This window comes from Tupaia chinensis, unplaced genomic scaffold (assembly GCF_000334495.1).
Source record: "Tupaia chinensis unplaced genomic scaffold, TupChi_1.0 Scaffold000386_1, whole genome shotgun sequence".
Lineage (NCBI taxonomy): Eukaryota > Metazoa > Chordata > Mammalia > Scandentia > Tupaiidae > Tupaia > Tupaia belangeri.
Genome location: NW_006159888.1, coordinates 74237 through 91714, shown reverse-complemented (window position 1 = coordinate 91714; position 17478 = coordinate 74237). Strand labels below are relative to the sequence as shown.

At 49.5% G+C, this 17478-nt stretch overlaps 1 protein-coding gene and 1 pseudogene across 1 annotated transcript in view; one reads left to right on the top strand and one right to left on the bottom strand.

Annotated features, from left to right (window-relative positions):
- The window catches only part of LOC114008766 (serine/threonine-protein phosphatase 4 regulatory subunit 2-like), a 41732-nt pseudogene extending 24373 nt beyond the window's left edge, over positions 1-17359 (top strand).
- The window catches only part of LOC106733149 (uncharacterized), a 132378-nt gene that overhangs the window by 113565 nt on the left and 1335 nt on the right, over positions 1-17478 (bottom strand). The gene's annotated exons all lie outside the window — the stretch shown is intronic.

Genomic DNA, 17478 nt, shown 5'->3' with positions numbered 1-17478 from the left:
TCCTTTCCCACCCTCTTCTCACACTATCTCTGGTGTCTATAATTGTCTTCCATTCCTTTCCCACCCACATTGTATTGATCACACAATTTCTTACATAATCTAACTACTTTCAATGGTGACCAACTCACATCTATTGTTGAGTTCCTATAGTAAATTTTTATTTTACTTATTGTGTTTTTCAAGTTCCTATTGGTTAACTTCATATTTTCTATGTCTTTATCGATATCGTATGTTTGGTGAGACACTGTCATCATAACTTCCTTGAATTCCTTATGCATGGATTTCCTTTAGTTTTTGAACAAAGGAAATTTGTAATATTTATAGTAGCCACTTTGAAGTCTTGGTCTCCATCAATAACCCTTCAAATGTATTTCAGCTGTTTGCTTTCTTCGTTGTGTATAGGTCACACTTTCCTATTTCTTTTTTTTAATTTAAATTTATTTTATTTACATTCATTCACTATACATCATTACAGCATACAAAATGAGATTTCCCATCCAGAATACACTATATATTGGCTCGATCAAGCACATCAACATGTGTGTTACTTCCAACAAATAATTTTCCATTTTCTGTTTCCGTTTTTTTTTTTTTTTTTTTTTTGCCATCCTTGATTCCCTATCTCTCACCCTCTGCCAAGTCCCACTCTCCTCCCGCACTGTCTCTGGTATCCATGGTTGCTTTCTATGCCTTTCCCCCCATTTTATTGATTCGTTAATGAACTTAATCTAAATATTTCCAATAGCAAGCGCAGCTGATATATACATGTACATGAACCCAAGTCTGACTTTAGGCATAAACCTCAGTGAGGAGAATGAACATAATATAAAGTAGCACCTAGCTGGGGCTATATAGCTTACTGCCATCATCAAATATGCATTGTTTTTAATTCCAAGAAAAACAGTTTTTGTGGGGTTTTTTTCCTCCTGAAACTGTTTTTAATTAATTAATTTACATTCATCACTTTAGCATTGTCACAGCATATAAAATGTGGTTTCCCATCCAGAATATACTGCATAGTGGCTTAATCATGAATGCTATCATCAATAATTTTCCATTTCTAGTTTCATAGATATAGATATAGATTTACCTCTATGTCTAACCCTCTGCCCTTTCCCACCCTCTTCTCAAACTATCTCTGGTGTCCACAGTTGTCTTTCATTCCTTTTCCTCCCACATTTTATTGATCACACAATTTCTTAAATAATCTAACTACTTTCAATAGCAAGTTCAGCTGTTAATTTCAAGAAAAGCAGTTTTGAATTGGTAAGAAAATTTGCTTAAAACTTAAAGCCTGGAAACAGGTTAGTATTCTGTTCAAATAGTAGGTACATGAACCTATTGACAGCTCAAGACAGGACAAAAACTCTTAAAACCGGACAACAAAGCCTAGAAAAAAAGCAGCAATATTTTAGTCAAAAGTCACAGAATGCTATTTCACCAGTTCAGTCTCATGTAATTTATCTTCTGTTGTGGTTTGATCTTCCCAATTGAATTCTGGGATATAATATTCAATCAGACTTGTCCCTACAATTAAGTTGGCCATTTTCTTAGTTTTTGAACTCTTATTTCTCTGTGTCTGCATTTAATTTTCCTGACCCTTAACACTTTGAATATATTTTCCTATTCTTTCCTCACTTGCATTGTTTCCAATGAGAGGTCTGCTGTTAGTCTGATGGGATATCCTTTGTAGGTAACTTGCCGTTTCTCTCTTGCCAATCTTAGTATCTTGTCTTTGTCTATGGTTTTGGTCAGTCCGGCTATAATGTGTCTTGGAGAAGATCTTCTTGGGTTGATTCTATCTGGGGTCCTTTGTATTTCTTGGGACTGGATCTTTGAGTGTCTCTCTAGGTTTGGAAAGTTTTCTTGCAGGATTTCATGGAATAGATTATTAATGCCCTTATGAGTCTCTTCACCTTCTGGGATGCCAATTATCCAGATGTTTGGAAGTTTTATGGTATCTAGTACTTCTTGTATATTATTCTCAAATTTTGGGACAATTTTCTCAGTCTTTGTGGTGGATTTTTCTAGGCCAGCAATTTTCTCTTCTACATCTGAGATTCTATTTTCTGTATGATCTAGTCTGCTTTTAACACTTTCAAAGAAGATTTTGACTTCCTGTATTATAGCCTTCCTCTCTGACAGTTCCACTTGATTCTTTTGTAAAGTGTGTAATTCCTCTTTCAGATCTTGCAAGAATTTCCTCACCTCCTGGAACTCATCAGTTCCTATCTCTTTTCTCTTCTGCAGTTCATTGTCTCTGTTCTCTTCCATCTCTGTTAGCTTCGCCATTATGAATGTTCTAAATTCTTTATCAGACTTTTCCATGATTTTCATTTAACTGTCTGTGGATGAAGAGGAGTTATTCTTTTCCTTTTGAGGAGAGATATTTTCTTGCTTTCCTATATTTCTTGTGACCCTGTGGTGATTTCTAGTCATCTGAGGGATGGTGTGTTTCTTCCCACACTTGAAGTTCAATCACTCGAATTTGTGGGCTGGAAGGTGAATTATCAGTGGAAAATCTTCATTTCTCCTATTCCCCTGAAGTCACTAGTTCTCAGGAGCCATGAAGGTGTCTTCCCTATTCCTTTGTATATCTTGTATATTTTGTTTTTTATTTTTCTTGTTAAAAACTGGATATTTCGTGGGACCAGAAAATGACATAGTTATGTCTCTGGACTCCCATATGACCAACCAAGGCTCAAGTCCCAGACTCAGTGGCTTGAAAATCATGCCAGGTGCACATATGTGCATGTCCAAGATCCCAGGAGAGAATGGAAGAGAAAGAATTGCAGCATGGCTATTCTCCGAGGGGAGGGAGGAGCTGACGTCTCACTTTCCCTCTCACTGTGTCTATCTCTCTGTCTCCTGAGAGCACAAGCACCCCGAGGCAAAAACCTCTTAAAAAAAAAAATGGATATCTCAGATAACACATTGTAGCAATTCTGATATTAATATTCCCTTGTGCATTGTTGAGGTTGTTAAGACAATTGTTTATTTGTTTAAACATTTGGTTGCTTTGCCATATGTTTATTTCTTAAAGTGAGCAGTAGAGGCAATGCAGCAGGCTTGGATTATTCAAGGCCCACACATTCCAAAGAAAAGACTGGCCTGCGACTGCCCCTGTGAGATAACTCCTGAGCTCTTGGAACATGCTGCTCGTAAGTGTGTCTTAGTATAGCTCAGGCCCTGGGCCATACTGCATCAGTTCACTTGGTCAGCCCACACGACTGACTCCAATAGAACCCTGAACATCAAGGCCTGGGTGCGCCTCCCGGGTTACAACCCTTCACACTTGCCGTCATTCAGTAACGCTGTATACAACTCTGCTGGGAGCAGGTGCCTAGAACTTCGCGCCTGGGCTCTCAAGGGCTCCACCCTACGCACCTTTTCTCTTTGCTGATTTAAACCTGTATCTTCTCACTGTGATAAACTGTAACCACGAGTATAAGAGATTTTCTGAGTCCTGGTAAATTATCAAGCCTGAGTGTGGTCCTGGCGAACCCTGTCTCCACAGTAAGGAGTTCTCTACTTTCTGTTCCAAATAAAAAGACCCAGCAGAGCTGCAGGGTCCTTGCAGCCTCCTTTTCCCTCTGGGCAAACCTTTTTTTTTTTTTTTTATTAGAACAAGTAAGGTTTATTTTAGACAAGCCAAAAATTAAAAAATGAAACCAAATTAATCTAATACTACAAGGCACCCATTTTGGGCAAACCTTTGTACCAGGACACAGATCTGGTGGTTGGGGGTCTGCTCTTCACAAGGGACATCTTTACTCTACTAGCAGGCACTAGCTGGCAGCCCTGGTCTTCTTGGTTTGCCCCCCTTTCACACTCCCCCCCCAAGCATGGAGCTTCTATCCTATGAGAGAACTGGAGCAAAGGGCAATGGGGGCCCCAGGAACCCAACCTGCTTTGCCTGGAGTAGGTTTCCATCCTGCAGCAGGAGCTAACTGTGGGAGGGAGCCCTGAACTTCTCAGCTGCTGGGAATAGAGCTTCTGCACATGGGGCTTGTGGAGGAGAACTCCAACAGCCTGCCTCTCCTAAAGAGAAACTGCAGCTCCAGCCTGGCAGTGAGTGGGCATGAGAGCCCTGTGTACTGGCCACACCTCCTAGGGCAGGAATTCCTGGCGTGTACCCCACCGCATTTTCTAATAAGAGGCTTATGGAGTCACCCTCTGCAGATGAGTGTGTGTTGTTGGCCCTCCCTGCCAGCACAGGCTCCAAGGCAGGGTCTTAGCCTGTGCCCAAGCATGCAGATGAGGGTTTGACCTGTACTTCTACATGTTCATGTACCTTATGGCTTATGTACAGGTCACCACTTATTTTTTCTTTAGATCTCTGCCACAGAGTACATGCACACACCAGAGAGAGACAGAGAGATGACCACACTGCAGTCCCCTCTCCACTATTCTCCTCCTGAGATTCAGGGCATGCACACACACACACACACACACACACACACACACACACCCCGAGAGTGACACACACACACACATGCCCAGAGTGTTTCTCAAGCCACTAAGTCCAGGACTAGAACACTGCAGTCAGCCACATAGGATCCAGTGCCTTAACCACCTGCTGACCCCAGGTCACTGTTTTTTTAGAATTATCTTATATAACTGTATATGTTATCATTATTATTATTTTAAATTTGACCAGAGGAGAGAAAGTGAGAAACCAAGCCACCAGGTCCAGGATTGAAACCATGGTCGGTCACATGGGGAGTCTAATGCCTTTAACTACTATGCTACCTGCCAGCCTCCAAGGTCACTATTTTTAACTTAAAATTGCAGGTCAGTATGTGCTTGTGTCATATTGCTGAGCTTAGCAAATATCACGTGCATTTTCTCATGTCAGTAAGTATCATTCTAGGACATAATTGTATTAACTATTTTGTGTGGATATGACATAATTTTTGTGCTTACCACTTCTTTTCTTACTAACCATGATCCTGCTTCTCAAGCTATTTCCACACAGAGCAGTTGTCATCTCATAATAAGCCTCTGAGGTGAGCAGGACAGAGGATGTTCCCAGTTGACAAATGAGAGGACTGAGACCTCTGTCCTACAGGCTAAGTGACGTGCCTAGAACCACACAGCAAAGTTCTGGTAAGGCGTATCTCTGGCTTGCTCTATCCATCCCTTAAGGCTGCCTAAGCTCACTCTGCCCACTTTTACAGCCAGTGTCACCTCCTGGCCCAACCCGTATGACCTCACCATTCCACTGGATGCTGCTGGAGCTCACCTGACTTTCCCATGATGGTGAGTCCAGCACAGATGCAGCTCACATGCCCTTCCCACGCTGCCGCCCACGCCCACTGTAGAGGGCAGACTATGCTGGGACCCCAGGATGGCTACTGATGGAAGGAGATACTGCTTCCCAAGAGGCTGCAACACACAGATACCAGGACCACGTGCAGCCCTCAGCTGTCTCGGCAGCTCAGCCCCGGTGACACATTGAGGCACAGACCTGCTGAGCAGTGACACTCATCTTTCTCACAATACCTGAGAAACAGGTGGGTCAACACTGGCCTTCACACTTTGCAGAGCACACGTGACTGAAGGAGGGAAGGGAAGGGACAGCAGCCAGCAGGAGATGCCTTCTCTCAACCTCACCTGAGTCTATATGACAATGGCTCTGTGTTCCCAGAAAGCTGAGACCAGGAGAGCAGGGCTCTTCGGCCACCTGGCTCTCTTCTCCGCCTGAGTCTGAGTGCTCCGCCCTCCCACAGTCATCACTAGCCACGTTACATTAGCATCCCACAGTGAATGCAGCATAGGAGTCCCTCTAGCATACCCCGAAGTAGGTCCTGGGGTAGGTGGGGGAGCCCCGGGACCCTTCCGGCTCTAGAAATGTATCTCTAGAAAGAATAAAGATGGTGAGGTCGGAAAGATTTGTCTCCCCATTGTGAAAAAGGCATCGTAGTAATAAAACAGCCACAGATGAAGTGCTGATGTGTGCCCGTGCCAGTAAAACATTATTTACTCCTAGAATGAGGCAGGCCTGATGGTCCTTATTTTGCATATAAGGAAATGAAGCTCAGAACAATTCAGCAATAATCCAGAGCTACTACCCGGTGGTGTTTGGATCTGGACCAGGTCTTACTGCCTCCTGACTTCAGCATACAAAAACATGATCTCACGATGTCTCATTCAAGCCCTCCAGAAGCCCAAGAAACCTGCAGAGCCGGTCTTACTATCCCTGCATTTTCTGCTGGCCATGTCCAGGAGCCCAGAGGGGCAGAGATCTGCTCTGGCTCCATCAGTGGGATCCCAGTCACCTGTGCCCACACCAGTGACACCACCATGCTTCTTTCGGGACTCACAAAGGGCCAATCTCCCACCTGCTGCTTTGCAGACAGTCTGGAAATCCCTGGGGCGCCCCCCTCCCAGGCCCAAAAGCATGCTGCAGTCCTATGAGGGCAGGTTGGACCTGCATCACAGATGCCAACAAGGGGTCAGTTCTCATCTTGCAGAAGCTTAAACATCTCTGGCTGAGAGCACATGCTCGCCACATCTCCCAGCCACCCAAGACACAGCTGCCTGCCCAACATCCCACAGTCTACTGATCTGACCCGAGCTGGCTAAGGAGCTGCATGGCTCCCTCCTGGGAGAACAGCTGGGCCCCACCTGGCTGCAGAAGACACCTGTCACCAGCCACAGAAATGTACTAGTTAGCATCTCCTCTGCCCTGGGCAGACGCTGGCCTCTGGGCACAGGGTCAGTATTTCATCTTCCTCCGAGTGCTGTGAGAAGACCCAGCAATGTGATTACTCAAGCCCTCAGAGGAATAAAGGCCCTCAGAGGAACTCGGGAACCTGCCCAGAGTCTGCGTGGAGGCTGCAGGGAGCCAGGTGAGTGTGAGGAGTTCCACTTTCCACTCTTCCAGTCTCAGCCTTCTGGGAATACAGTGACGTTGTCCAATAGACCAGTGAGCCCAAGGCGAGGTTGAGAGAAGCATCTCATGCTGGCTCCTTTCCTTTCCCGCCTTTAGTCACTTTGCAGTGTGCTCTGCAAAGTGTGAAGGCCAGTGTTGACCTGTGTCCTGGACACAAAGGGATGCATGTCCTTTGGTGCCCCACAGAAACGTGTACAACAGCAGCCAGGCTGGACCCAAAACACCAGAAAGGGTCCCATCAGACAGCCTGCACTATGGAAGGGATGTGACTTCAAATCCGTTCCACCTTCTCTGGGAGTCAAAGCACCCCGTCTACAGCATAAGCCTCCTTTATGAGGGCACTTTGAGATAAGAGATGAGGTGAGGACCTCTCCCTGCCTGCCCACTGCACCCTGTGAGGGGCTCTTGCTCCCCAGATCTATCTTCACTGCCCACCGCTGTGTGACTCATAATGGCCATACAGGAACCATGATTGGATGGCCCCACCCAGGGGTTGGAGAGAGGCAATAGCCCCATTTGGGGAGTTAGGAGTTGGGAGTCTGAGCAGCAGCAACATTCGAATGCTGATTGTGAATTATGGACAAGCTGGGGCAGTTGGGGAAGAGGGGTCCCAGAACCTGGCTCGGAGAGGGAGGAGAGACAGCCAGCTCCCAGAGAAGGTAACATCTTGCACTTGGCCACCACCCACAAGCCGTGACAGCCACTTTGAGCAGACTCAGGCCATGGTGTTACCAGAAACATCTGCTTACTGAGGTATCCTGAGAGGTAACCCAGCCCATGAAGAGCACCAGCCACATACAGATATCAGCCACTAGGCCTTCTCCTGCATCGGACATAAAACACGAGCCTAACTGCACACACCAACAGGAAGATGGGATTTAGGTAGCCTGCGGGCTGGATGGGGCCTCTGTGGGAAGACCTGGGGAACCTTCCCCTTCCTCCCTGAGGCACTTGTCTAGCTACTGTCTAGCTGGCAGGGCTCTTGGCCATGGTACCTGTCAGAATTACCCTGCAGGCCTCCACTGGAGAATTAAGACATGGAGGCCAGAAGGGGCCTTGAGACATGTTTGTGGAGACATGTTTGTGGACAGTCTGGGTAAGCACCTTAGGTACCTGGTGCATCCCCCTCATTTCCAAGTGAGCAAGAGAGAAAACAACTCCTGACACACAGGAGCTGGGCCTCGGTGCTCTCCCGTCAAATGTAAATAATGTCAGGGAATGTCACTGCCAGGCAAGGCCATGCTGATCCCGATGGATCAAAACAAGCACTGGCCCCTCCACACTCCTTTCTGAGCACAAACATGCATGTAGTCCAGGCCGCAAAGCCAACATCGTTATGCGGGTTGCCCTGGGCAACGCCGCAGCCTTACCCAACAGTGTTAGCCTCACTGCCTTCCTCCTGCCTTCTAAGGGACACCCCCATGTAGAACTGCCCAGTCTCCTCTGGTACCCAGTCCACAGCAAAGCCCAGCTTCCTTGACTCCTCCTGCACAGGTCCAAATCCGACCACAGTGCTTCCTCACACCATCCTGTAGAGTCACCACCTCGGCAGTTCCTGGAGTCACCAACTCAGCATCCAGGTCCTGCCTGCCTTTGGGGATAGGCACTGGCCTGGGAAGGCAGAGAGGGAGGATGGCCCAGGTCACACAGTCAAACTGCTGGGAGGCAGGTGCATCCAGCAGCCTTTTAGACATTAGCACTGAAGTGACCATCAGGTGTGGGGTTCTCAAATGATTGGTTACCCTGGGCTGGCACAGTTCCCAGGCCCAATGGCTGCCATGACATAGTAGAAATGATACATCATCAGTGACGCACTGACACGCTTGGGTGAGATGATGCCTCAAGTTGAGAACTCAGCTGAGGGGGCCAGAATCACTCGTGTCCATTCACAGGGGGCTGCCACCTCACTGCTCCTCAGCTGCCCTTTAGCCATCCTTATCTCCGTGCACACAGGGGAAGAAAGCAAAGGGCCTGTCTCAGGATGAGAGGAGCTCTTTGGGAGGGTTCTGGCCAAGGGATCCCAGGCCAGGTGTGTCAGGAAGGCAGCACCTCCCTACAAGAGCAGGCCCGACTTGATTGAGGTATGACTGCCACGCAGTGAAGCACACACATCGAAAGTGCAACCTGATGGTTTTGACAAGCGTACACATCGCAAAACAATCACCACAATCAAGATGATGACCCTCCACCACCTCACGTCCTTTGTGACCCACCTCCTGCCCCTACATACTCTTCAGCCTGTCCCCAGGCAACAAACCACCGGCGTGCTTCCTGTCACTATAGATTCCCTCCTGTGGTCCAGAACTTTAGATCGTAGTGTGATCTCATCACACAGCACACCTGGCTACCCTCACTAGGCCTAATTCCCTGGAGATTCACCCGGGAGGGTCTGGGCCAGCAACTCATTCCTTTCTGGGGCTGAGCAGGACCCCACAGTATGTATATCCCACCTTTTGAGCTGTTTCCAGCACAAGCTACAATCTCCACATGAGGAAACTGCCTCCCAGGACCTTGGCTTTCCCAGAAGCACGGACGTGCTCTGTGGAGGGCATCGCAACAGCCAGAATTTCTCCGTTGAAGACACACTTTCTACCTGACTCAGGAACCGTGGCCAGTAACACCAGCACAAGCAGCTCCTCACTAGGCAAATCTCAGACTTGGGCTTCCACTCGGCTCCACTGGTTGTATGAAAAATACGTTTTGACGAAGCAGAAATAGAGGTGTGTGGAGATGGTAACGAAGAGTTGCCAAGTGCTCTTTGACCTTTCCCTCCTGTGATGAGTACAAAGCCCTGCAAGTGCAGGGTTAGTTGTGGGAGCCCGAGGGCACAGAGCTCCATGGGAAAGCTGATCTTCCAGGGGCTTCCAGGGGCTGTCTCCAGTGCACAGGGACCTAGGCAAGAGACTGCCTTCCAGACCTAAGCCTCACTTTAAGGAGACCACTTCTCAAGCACAGGAGTCAGCCTATGTGGTAGACATGGCTGATGTACGTGGGCCTGGGTCTGTAGGGTTTACTGCTGGGGTTCACCTATATGCGCATTGTGGGCTGTCTCTCTGGGGGAGGGAGGCACACCTCCATCTCAGTTATGATAGGGTAATGTGAGGGTAAGAGGGCATGTGGGTCTGACCTCAGCCTCTCCTTAGTCCAGAGAAGTCCCAAGAGAGACCCTGTCCTGATGGACAGCTATAGGCGGCACCAGACAGCCACTGGGAGCCTAGAAACTATCACCTAACCCCAGTCCTACACTCTGACCGGCTCAGCCTGGGTGCGGCCATGACTCTGACATTAACTGGGCCTGAAAAGCCCAATGGCCGAGGGTGACCTGGTATGGGGCCCTAGGAGTACTGGCCAGGCCTAGAGAAGCAACCCAGTCACCCCGTCACTCCCACTACTCGCTCATACTCTTGCGTTCTTAACCAAAGCCACTGGCAAGGCTCCATAGGGCCCCATGTCAAGTCCAATTAAACGCCTTCCTGCCCATAAGGTGCTCCCTCTCCCAGCTTCTAACCAGACAGGGGCACAGGGCACATCAAAGCAGCAACAGCTCCACCTGCTGAGGAGTGCACCCGCCACCCTCCTCCTCGGACCCAAGCCTGCACTGCCTCAGGGACCAGGAGCCAAAGACAAGGCAGAAATTTCTCTAACTGTTCCTTTTATCTGATTTCCCATTTTTGCCGTTTGGTTGACTATATGGTCGATTTTATTTAAGTTTAATTTATTCCATGAGTGAGAGAAACAGAGACATCCCTCACAGGTTCTAAGCACCACAATCCACCCCCAGCCCTGCCCACCTAGATCGTGGGCACATGCTTGCCCAGTGTACTCAGGGAGGCCTCTAGATGTTAATCCAGAATCTACCCACATGAGTCAACTTCAAAGAGTGTCACATTTTATCACTGTGCCACTGGCCCACCCCTGTGGTTGATTTTTAAATGATGTAATCTGTGATATGCAAAAGATGTTTATATATACATTCTGGAATAATAATAATAATAATGAACACCCATGAATCTACCTCCTAAAATTAAGTATGGCAGAATTCTGAATTAGTTCTTTCATTATTAAGCAATATAGAAGCAGTTTTAGTGTAGAATTTTCATTTTTAATCTTACTATTTATCATTTTTATCTTAGTAAAATAATTGTTTTCCCTGGCCAGTAAATAGCATGGTGATTAAAGCATTAGACTCCCATATGAATGACCATGGTTTGAGTCCTGGACCCGGCAGCTTTCTCTCTCTCTCTCTCTCTTTCTCTCTCTGCTACCCTACAGCAAATTAAAATAATAACAAATAAAATTAAATAAATAATTCCTTTTTTTTTCCTCAAGAGGATGTTGTTGTATGGTAATCCTCCTGCCTTAGCCTCTCACATTGCTTGGACTGAAGCCACACATCACACACCCAGCCTTTAGGTTGGATTGGGAATCAAACTCGGGCCTCCCTCAAGGCCCCAAATTGTGGAGCACAGCTTCTTCAACTGCAGCCACTGCAGCGGGGCCCTCTGGTGTGGGATTTTCATGTGATGGCATAGAGGATGTGAAATGGTTTCCCTTTGTATCATTGTTTATATCATGTCTACCAAGAGTAAGATGGAGAAGCTGGGAACTTGAGGAAATATCAAAAATATAAGTAAAGATGTTGGAAGTTAGATCTTAATAAAGGAATTGTTAAAGGAAAGTGAATGTGGAGGGGTGAGACTAGATTCTGATCCATTGTGCTCCTTGATAGAAGAAAGAGCCACACGGATGGCACAAGGAGGAGGTACTAGGGGAAGGAAGGGCAGCAGGGGAGCCTGCCTGGAGGAGGCATTGCTGTGTCCTGAAGGTGAAATAGGGACAGGGAACTACAAGGAAACTGGTGTAGTGAGGAGGTACCTTAGGGCAGCCTGTAAGCAGTGCCCCAGTCCCTCCATGACCTGTGACACATGAGTCACCAAATGAGGGACCTTAGGGTCTCAGGCAGCACCCACCCCCCACTGGGTACCCCAGTAAGGCCCAGGAGCAGAACAAGCCACATCTGGTGGAAGGGGAAGGGTAGCACATTTCAGAGATGACAAAGTCCATAACGGTTGAGACGGAGCACTGCTCTTGAGCCAGGGCAATAGTCCCACTCTGCAGAGGAGCAGGCAAGGGCTCAGCAACTTCTACAGGAGCCCCAGAGGGAAGTCAAACTCTCCAGAGGCTCTGGCACCTCCCATGGTTATACCAGCGCTGACATCTCGGGCTGGCCATGAAGGGCTGAGTATGCAGCAATCTGCAGGAGCTTATGAGCTTGCCCCACCACAGCCATGGCTACGGTGAGAAGGACAGGCATGCAGAGGTGGGGGCTGGGCTAGGCTCTGCCCAAGTCCACAGAGGAGGATTCAGGAGTCTATGTCTCTAGACCCATCAACCCACCAACTGGTCAGACCCTCTGGACTAAGGGCTCTTGGGGCTTGGACCCAGCTATTTACAGAAGGGTGTGCAGTAGAAGCATGAGTATGGCTGCTGGCCTGAGCTGAGCCCTGAGAGGGTGATGTGGGAGGGTAGGCACAAAGGAGGGACACACTGGTCCCTCCCAGAACAACATGGCCCACAGTGGTAGAGTCAGGTGTTAGAGAGCAACTTGGGAGGTGCTGAGGGCCTCTTGATGGACAGCTGGCATTTGTGCCCAGTCTGTACTGCCCACTCTGTTATCAGGGAGCCAGCCTCTGTAGAACTCAAGAAGATACCTCTGCATCAGGGTCTCTGCAGTCTCGAGCCCCTGCTGCCATCTTTACCCAGAAATGTTCAGAAATGTAGGTGACAGGTAGCAAAAGCTGAAAAGCCAAGTAAGTCCCAGTGGGGTTTTTCCTTTAAAGCCTGCTGTGCATGGGTGTCTCTTGCCTCATACTCAGCATCTGAACAGCCATCCTGACCAGGGGAGGGGACCCCACAGTAGCTGAGACACTGGCCTCACCCATCTTGGCGATAGAAAGGAAACAGATATCCTCGTCCTAGCCCCTTGCAGCTCAACTAAACACCAGCAAGGATAGCAGCTCTTGGAGACAGACCTAAATGTTCACAAGAGGAAGCTGGAAGTATGGTCACTGGGGGGGAGGGGAGACAGTTTTCTGAGTGGGAATCCACTGTCCTTCACTGGCCCAGGAGCACTGCACATCCTGACAAGACTTTTTTTTCCCCTACTTTAATTGGAGCCTTTTTTGTATTGTGTAACCAAGACTCTTCCCTAGTAAAGAAATCAGTACCAGGATGATTAGAGAAAATAAATCCATAGGAAAGGGTCTGAGATTGGGTATTTTGCCTGGTTAAAGCCTAAGGCAGTGACTGAGCAACAAGACATGGAACTCTAGAATCTCGTTGCATGTATGGCCAACCCCTAATTAAATGACCAAGTGGCCAAGTGTCTACTGGGGGCTCTGAGAGGAAAAATGGCTCTGGCTAAAAACCCAAATGTAAGGCATGAAGAATTCAAGGACCCTGGTGATCCCCTGGCCAGCTTAATGAGAAAACAAATTCAGCCCCTGAGTACTGGTCAAACGACTCTGACCTCATGTAAGGTATCTCTTCTCTCCTGTGGCCATGGGCCTGAGATACCCCAAACCAAAGGCAGCCTCCAACACCAGTCTGTAGACTGGGGAGTCACAAAGCTGAATGGGCTGGTTTCCCAATCCTGAGTGGAAGTTAGGGACTGTCTGGAAAAATGTGACAACCCTCACCTTGAGAAAGGGGTATTTTAGGAGGCTCCCAATCCCACTGAGTTCTGCTCCTTTCTCTGGCTTCTGCAGGCACCTGTTAGCACCTCGCTCCACCCTGTCAGGTGAGACCACTTACTCTCATACCTACCCTTGCCCTGCCTTTAGACCACAATGTAGAGGCAGAGCTCAGCATTCACGAGGGAAACCATCAAGAAAAAGAGCACACTTCAGAAAATAATGACCATGCCAATCCATCCTGGCCTGGGAAACACGTGGAAATGGACACTTGAGAATGCCTGGCCAATGCGGCAGGACACCACCCTCAGGCAGGTGAAGTGTGTGGACTTGGTGCCTCCACCCTTCTGGGGCTGGCGAGCCAGCTCTAAGAGCTGCGAGGCATCCCTGCAGCTGCTCAGTAGGTTGGTTGAAACCAACTAACTTGACAATGGTGCCACAGAATAAAAAACAAAAAACAAAATCCCTGCAGGAATCCGAGTCTCAGAAGGGACACAATGTTGGCATGGATTGGTCAACGGCAACCTGCTCACCACCCGACTAGGTGCGCAGGAGAGCCAAACAGCATCCTGCACCTGAGGCATCGAGAAGCACTTTGGTCAGAGGAGTGGCAGCATCTCAGGACACTCTCAGATGCTGTTCTGTATCAGCTGGAGACGCCCTGGCAGCCCCGCCCAGCAGGACTTCTACAGGTGGGAATGGAGGAGCGGTGTGACAAAGGACAGGAGGCAGCACTCAAGTGGCAGAGCCATTCCAGAATGTTCTGATGCCGGGGCCCTTGGCATTGGTGAGTTGACCCTATGGCTATGAGCGTTCACATCAATGGGACGTACTAATGGGGTCCGTCTGATATGTTTTATATTGATGGAAGTGAAAACAAAAAAAAGTTAAATTAGGTCTGGTGGACAGAACTCCCTCACCAAGTGCCTAAACAATGCTTGGCACATAGCAGGTGTTTAATACATAATTGCTGAATAAACTCCATTGTCCCTTGCCCAATTCCCATTGTTCCCAATTGCCAGATTCTATTGACTTGATTCAATAGACGCAAAGCCCCTTAATGAAGGGAGGATGGTCACCTGCAGTAATCTCATAAGCAAAGACTGGGACTCTTTTGAAAAGTGCCTATACAGAGAAATACCTGACCTTTCAAAAGTATTGCACTCTGGTTCTAAGCTAACACCAATTCCTGGTGGCTCAGTATGTCACTATAGCTCATCACCAGGTGTGAGGGCTTCCTGGAGGCAGGGACACATCAAGTTACAGAGCTGTGCCCTGTGTCTACCTCACCACAGCCCACCGGGATCCTGACCCTATCCTGATGTTCAGTTGACAGAGGCATGCTTGGTGGCTGGCAGTAACTCCTGCCCAGTCCCTGACTAATGGCAAAGAGACTCTGGTAGGAAAGGCTAACTGAAAGTTTCTGAACACCTCTCCCCTATGAAGGAGGGGATCGTTAGCAACATTTTCTCCCTGATGACTAAGAACTACCACTAGCCTGGGAGGGAAGTCTCTGCTGCACCCCTATGTGACCTGCCAGTTTGGCTTGTGCAGAACAGGCCCTTAAAGAATGCCCGTGGGCTGACCTTGGTTCAGTTGTGTGGATTTTCTCATCACCTGTCCTCTGCATGACTTTCTGAAACCAACCTATTACAATCCTTGGTACTAGCACAAAGCCACTGATGTGGTGAAAACTCTGCCTGTATGTTTGTGCACATGAGTGTGCCTGCGTGCACGTGTGCACATGAGTGTGTCTGTGTGATGTGTGTGCACCTGAGTGTGCCCATGTGTATACATATGTGCTCCCTGTGCAGGACTTGGGGACAGCACAAGCAGGCTTCTTTCCCCATGGTGAGACAGCAGCAGATCTTCACTGGTGAGCCTCAGCTCCTGGGTTCTCTGCCATCATTTAGCCAGAAAGACCTTGGCCTTTCTATCCCAAAGGCCCTCACGCTGGTCTGTGGCATCACATTGATAAGTCTTGGGGAATGGCAAGGAGCAGAATGTCCTATATATTTGAACCTCTGTGTACCAGAGGTGGAACATACATTCTATGAAAATATAGAGACCTTCTGCTTCAGTGGCAGCTCCAGGCAGGCAGCAGGGGTGTCCAGTGGTCTAGAATATTTAGGGATTTCCCCCCTTGATAACAAAAGACATGCTACTGGACTTTAGCCCCCACAACGCCAGGTGGACCTCTGGATTTCTGTGGAAACTGATTTCTCTCATGGCTCATTGCTGGGTGACCTGGAAGGCTCTTTGTGTGGGGCCCTGGAAAGCATAGGCTCTCTGTCGGGTCTGCCTGTCCCCTGGCTGTCCTGTCCAGGGATCCCACAGCAGATGTGAAAGCTACATGGAGTCTGTGGCCAGTGCCATCAGAAATCAAGCCTGGGGCCCTGAGGTCTGAGGCACGTCCCTCCTGGGCCTTGGTGGAGACTTGCTAATAGAGCCTGACTGTGAGACCCCAACGCCAAGTGCCCGAGGAGGGTGTCTAGTGGTCACCATCAGCAGTCCCTACAGGATGGGACTGTGAGGCACCAGGAGGTAACCAGAGTAGGTGGCTCCCTTCCCTCCAGCACGCCAGTGTCTGAGGAAGAGCAAGTGCAGGCTGCATCCCAGGTGGCTGTCCTAGATCCACCTGCACAGCCACAGGGGACTGCCGCAGCACCCCGTGCTTCCCACTGTGGACAGGGAAAGGCTGATCTCTGTCCCTCCACGTGAAGTGCCTCAGAGCCTGCAGGGACTGAGGACAGGACCAGGGTCGGGGGACAGGACATGAGGAAAGGATTTTCAGAACAGGTGGGAAATGTGAGGATGCTGTATCCCATGGGAATACTTTCCTAAAAGCCCCCATTCCCCAGAGTCTCCCAGTCCATAGGCAGGCAGGGTGGTTGCCAGGAAACCAGAATTCAGAGGGGGTCTGTGACTGGAAGCCTAAGTTGGGACCCCAGCCAGGCTTCAGTGTTCTTCAGAGGGTCCCCAACACTCACTAGCACAAGTTTCTAAAGGATGCCCTCCCCATCCACTTCTCTCTCCCCTCCTGAAGTTGTATACACAGATTATCCCTGGGAGCTGTGAGTCACAGGCTGATCTTTCAGGTGCGCAGCGACAGGCTGAGGGCAGGACTCATTCAGGTCCGTCCCTGGGTCATCTGGCTTCTTGTTGCTTTCACTAGAGCTCTCAGCCCGGGAACTCACTAACAAACTCCGGTCTGCACTCCTAGGTGGCCACACCACCAAGCAGAGCAGCTCCGGGGGCTGGGGGGTGGGGTGGGGGGGACAGACAAGACCGTCCAGGACAACAACCCCACAGGTGTGCCACCAAGGCTTCCCCCAACAGCCTGTCCTGCTGAGAACCTGCAGCTGCTCCCTGCCCCTTTTTCTGCTGTTGGTCCACAGTCAGAGACACCCACCTTCCCACATGGCCCACCTGGGGGAAGCGGAGCCTGGCAACCTGCAGCAGCCACCCCTAGCTCAGAGCCCCAAAGCCCACCGCCCACCTAGGAGTCCGTACGCGGGCAGGTGAGGTAGAGACGTCTCAGTGGACTGGGTGCCCACAGCCGCTGGACAGCGGGTGGAAGTTCGGGCCTGGGAAGGAAAACCCGGCTTAGAAGTCTTAATAGCCCCACCACCGGGCTCATCTGGTCTAGCCGCGGCTCAGACACCCTTTTCCTTAAACTGGTGCTCCAAGCCCGCTTCTCCCTTGCGGGGTCCTGAGCTCAGGGACTAACAGCAACCACTTCCCGGGCGCCTACTGGGCCGGGCACTAACCGCCGGTCGCCCCGGATGCCAGGGCCGGGCGCGCCGAGGAGGATCAGGCGCTGGAAAGGCGGGCCGGGCGTTCGCTTTCGCCGAGGCTCCCCCCGGGCGCCCGGCCGCCCCCCCGCCA